The sequence below is a fragment of the Sarcophilus harrisii genome, chromosome 5 (assembly GCF_902635505.1).
Source record: "Sarcophilus harrisii chromosome 5, mSarHar1.11, whole genome shotgun sequence".
In the NCBI taxonomy this organism is placed as follows: domain Eukaryota; kingdom Metazoa; phylum Chordata; class Mammalia; order Dasyuromorphia; family Dasyuridae; genus Sarcophilus; species Sarcophilus harrisii.
The window spans coordinates 191,150,654-191,155,987 of NC_045430.1; the positions used below are offsets into that span (position 1 = coordinate 191,150,654).

Consider the following 5,334-nt stretch of genomic DNA (forward strand, 5'->3'; position numbering starts at 1 on the left):
CAATTCCAGGATTTTTTCAAAGAAAACCCCAAATGGAATCATAAAACAACTGAGCAAAGGCTCAGAAGAAGGAGCACCACTATTTTATTCACACACATATTCTCCCTGCCTGCCATCCAGGGACAGTCCTACCTGTTGAGTAGGACATCAGTAATGACATCAAGGAAGAGGTGGTGACAGGGCTGAGCCTGCACCATGTCAGAGCAGGATCTCAGACCAGGGGGATGACTCAGGAAGGGGGATATCACAGGTGCATTCCACCTGTTCTGGAGCAGAAGCTGTCTCACTGCAGTCTCCTGAGGGAGGAAATTCCTTCTCCTGGAATTGATATTATACATGTTTGGGTTTTCTTCTATATGATGATTTATCTCTTAATCACAGGTGAATTCTGGTTTCAGATGGAAAATTGCTTTCTGAGATTCTACCTCTGAACATTTCCCTTATACTTCAATAGAAGTCTTCCTCTTGGGGATTGTTACCCAACTTCTTTCTTCCTCTTACTTCACAGGTGGTAAATTGGATTCTAGAGTCATTCAACAACAAAATTACCTGATGTCAAAAATAGAACAGTGAATGATCTTGGGATGTGACTCCATCTCTGGGCACACTGAGGCATTTTGGTACCATCAGATACGGGGGCAGGCTCTGGAGATGCTCTTTTCCTTCTATAATAAGAAACTGAATGAGAAAAAAATTCTTGAATTGGTTCACAGTTAAACAGTATGAAAATTTCCATTTCAACTTCAACATCATTTCCTTGGAGCAGGAGGATTCTGCCTTCTATTTCTGGGTCAGCAGCTCAGACAGTGCCACAGAGGTACCTCTCATCTGTTCACAAACCTATTTGGCCCAAGCCCAGGGAGCAATGACAAGAAAGGCAGGAAAGAGGAAGCTGATAGCAATTCTAGCTTAGCCCCAGGAACTTTCCCTCTAGTGCTGCCTTTAGCTACATCTCACTGTGATTCTTTCGACTCTGATTCTAGCATAATATCTAGAAAAGCCATGTTGCTTCAAGGTACATTTTGGGTCCCTATCAACTAAAAACCACAGCTCATGAGCCCCCATGAATATATGTGGTTTTCTAGTCAGTGAGAAGGTGTAATGAATTCAAAGAAAAATAATTTAATTAAATATCACAGTAAAACATAAAGGAGTAACAGGACATCTTGTCCTTTGTAGCTGGGACACATTGTCTCACATATATATCCATCAACAATGGAAGAATGACTATATATAAGAATTATATCATATTATATCCTCTCTCCCTCCCTCCCTTCCTTCCTTCCTCCCTTCCTTCTTCCCTTCCTTCTTCCCTTCCTCCCTCCCTCCCTCTCTTCTTCCTTCCTTCCTTCCTTCCTTCCTTCCTTCCTTCCTTCCTTCCTTCCTTCCTTCCTTCCTTCCTTCCTTCCTTCCTTCCTTCCTTCCCCCTCTGTCTCTGTTTCTTTGTCTCCTTTCAAAATTCTGTTGGTAGTGGGAACACCGTAAGGCATATATATAATTTACATTTTTTCCAGAAAGGCTATCGCCCCTTTTGACACTCCCATATGCTCCCTGACTGCCAATTAAAACCAACTCCACCCACCTACTGAGTAAGATATCATTAATGATATGAAAAGAGAGAGGAAGTAGTGACAGGGCTAAACCTGCAGCATGACAGTATGATTTGGGGCCTGGAGGGGATGGATCAGTGATTTCACAGGTCCATTCCATATGTTCAGGAGAGAAACTTCCCTCTTTGAAGATTCCTGCGGGTGGGTGGGTGGGGAATACCCTCTTTCAGACGTGACTATATACTAGGTATTCCAGGGTTTTCTTCAATATGACAATTTATTTCTTACTAGCAGGTCCCAGATGAGAAATTGCCTTTTGAGGTTCTACCTCTAAACATTTCCCTTGGGGCTTTTGAAGCTCTTTTCCTGGGATCTGTTATCCATCTTCTTTCCTCTTCTTATCCAACAGGTGGTCAACTAGATACAAGAGTCACTCAACATCCAAATTACCTGGTGTCAAGGATAAGACTGCCAGTTATTCTGGGATGTGAACCCATCTCTGCACACAATGGGGCATTCTGGTACTGCCAGGTACTGGGTCAGAGCCTGAGATGCTCTTTTACTTCTAAAATAAGGAAATGAATGAGAAAGGAAAAAAATTTCTAATTGATTCACAGCTAAACAGCATGAAAATTTCCACTTCAACCTCAACATTAGTTCATGGGAGCAGGAAGATTCTGTACTTTATGTCTGTGCCAGCAGCAAAGACAGAGTGTCACAGAGACACCTTTCATCTGTTCACCTTCTTGGGCCCAAGGCCAGGGAATAATGACTGCGGAGGTAGGAAGCAGGAGGCTGACATCATTTCCAGCTTAGGACCAAAGACTAGGGGCATTTAACATTTTTTCTTTAGTGCTGATGTTTACCTACTTCTCATTATAGGACCCGAGACACTCCCTCTCTTATAAAACTTTGATGGTTCAAGAGTGTGAGTTTCTATGCACTCAAATTATACTCATGAGCCTCCATGAATGTACTTGCTTTTTCTAGTCAGGAAGAGCATTCAATGCTTTTGAAGCAAAAACATTTATTTATTTTCTATTTTATTTCAATATTATATTTCAATTTATTTAATTGAATAACATAGTCAAACACAAAGAAGCAACAGGACACTGTCTCTTTTATGCTGTGCCATACTCTCCACAAGCACAAGGGGCAATAGTGAAGAATGATGATACATAGGAGTTCTACATATATATATATATATATATATATATATATATATATATATATATATATATACAGGCTATTCCCATACGGTGATCTCATACACACATAAGCATCTAGATGACACAATAAATAGAGCAGGTGTGATTAGGAAGACATGAGTTCAATTGTAGGCTCCAATACTTGTGGAGACTCTGAACAACTTAGTTTATTTCTCTTTGCTTCATTTGCCTTATTTTTCTAATGGACATAGTAATAGTAAATGCCTCCCAGGGTTGTTGTGAGGATCAAATGTCATAATAATTGTAAAGCATTTAGCACAGAGTCTGATAATGGTAATTACTATGTAGATGTTAGTTGTGATAATTATAATTGTTATTATGATTGTGATTATTATTTATTATAAAGAAATCCTAAAGACTAGAAATGTAGGCAAGGGAAATGTTCAGAAGTAGAAAGAGTTGAAAGTTTGAATTTGTTTTTAAGAAGTACTGACTAGTAGGAGAATGAAGAGCCAACCATTCTTGAGCCCATTTCTTAAGCCCCCTGTATTTCTTCTAAAGCCATAACTACTTTCCCACTTGAGTACAATTGGGCTAAGTTTTAGTGATTTTATCGCTTTTGGCCAGTAGGAGAAAATGTGATTCCATTCAAATGCAGATGCACTGCAGGTGAGTAGTAGGTGTGAGTACGTATGGTGGTGGTCTTTTATTGTTTGTAATTCTTTTATAATGCTCTATATTTTCTTTGATCCTAAAGCTTTCCCTTATCCATGGATTTGACAAATATATTTTTCCACGCTCTCTCAATTTGCTTACTGTATCTCCTTTTATGTATAATCATGCACCCATGGATGTGAGATATTGGTCTCAACCTCATTTCTGTCATATTGTTTTGCAGTTTTTCCATCAGTTTTTGTTAAGTAATGAGTTTTTGTTCTAAAAGCTTGGAATTTTGGGTTCATCATATTCATTTGCTATAATGCAAAATGTAGCTAATCTATTCCACTGATCCACCACTGTATTTCTTAGCCAGAAGTAGATTATTTTGATAATTACCATTTTATAATATAGTTTGAGATCTGGTATGGCCAGATTCCCTTCATTCACATATTTCTTTTCATTAATTCCTTTGATATCCTTGGCCTTTTGTCTTTTTTGTCCTTTTGTTATGATTTTCTAGCTCTATAAAATGTTTTTTGAAGGTTTGATTGGTATGGCACTGAACAAGTAAATTTGGGTAGAATTATCATTTTTATTATATTGGTTTATCCTACCCATGCCCAATTAATATTTTTCAAATTATTTAGATCTGACGTATTTATGTGAGTGTTCTGTTGTGTTCATATAGCTCCTCGATTTGTCTTGCAAGGTAAAATATCAAATATTTTGAGTTGTCTACAATTATTTTAAATAGCATTTTTCTTTCTCTTGTTTCTAGACACTGTTGGTATTATAAAGAAAAATTGCGGGTTTGTCTGCATTTATTTTCTATCCTGCAACTTTGCTTAAGTTGTTAATTATTTCAAATGATTTTTTAGTTAATTCTCTAGGATTTTCTAAATATACTATCATATCATCTGCAATGAGGGATAGTTTTGTTTCATTATTCTATTTCCTTCAATTTATTTTTCTTTTCTTACTACTATAGCTAACATTTCTAGTACAATATTAAGTAACAGAGGTGATAATGGACATTCTGATTTTATTGGGAATGCTTCTATCTTACCCCATTCAATGATGTTTGCTGTTGGTTTTAGATAAATAATATTTATTTTAATGTAAGCTATGGAGCGCGAATAAATGGTTATTCCTATACTCTAGTGTTTTTTTTAATAGATATGTTTTGTCAAAGTCTTTTTCTCAATAAATTGAGATTATCAATTTTGTTTTGTTATTGATGTAGACAATTAGGCTGACAGTTTTCCTAATATTAAACCAACCCTGCCTTCCTGGTATAAATCTCAGTTCCACTTTAGATCCAGGAACTGGGGTCACCTAATACTTTGCCTCTAGTGTTGACTTTAACTACTTCTCACTGTAGAAAGTGGGACACTCCCTCTCATGTAGCAAAATTATGTTGGTTCAAGGTACTCTTTGATTTTCAAGCTCAAGTTCTAGTGATTCTACTAGTTTTGGCCACTAGGATGAGCTACGGTTCCATAAAATTCAGGTGGTTATGGACTGTTATTTGTTGCAGTCTCGTTTTTTTCCTTAAAGAGGAACAATGGTATCACAAGGGTAATGTTTGACTTGCAAATGAATTGGATTAAAGTGAGGTGGATTTGTGCAAAGCTGTCAGTTACATTCTCTTTCAAAGTCATCCAAGTCCAATGGCAAACAAAAGTTAAGACTAAGATTATCACCCATAGTCTGTGATGCAGTAGATGACCTTAGGGTCCTTGATGTTCAACTTAGATCAAAGCAATCCACAGCATCTGCTTTAGCTACCTTTATGGCTATTGGAACAAATTTTTCATGTTTCCATTCCCACAACATAGAGAATTTTCAAATAAAGATGTGACTATTGTATCCACCACTCATATATAATTAGTTTGAGAAAGGAGACTTTATGTCCTGTAAGCCAGTCCTGAAACATAGTGGCATACTGAAGGAGT

At 37.2% G+C, this 5,334-nt stretch overlaps 1 pseudogene; it reads left to right on the top strand.

Annotated features, from left to right (window-relative positions):
* The first annotated feature begins 573 nt into the window (after nt 1–573).
* LOC105750791 lies at nt 574–2,319 on the top strand (annotated as a pseudogene).
* The last annotated feature ends 3,015 nt before the right edge of the window (nt 2,320–5,334 follow it).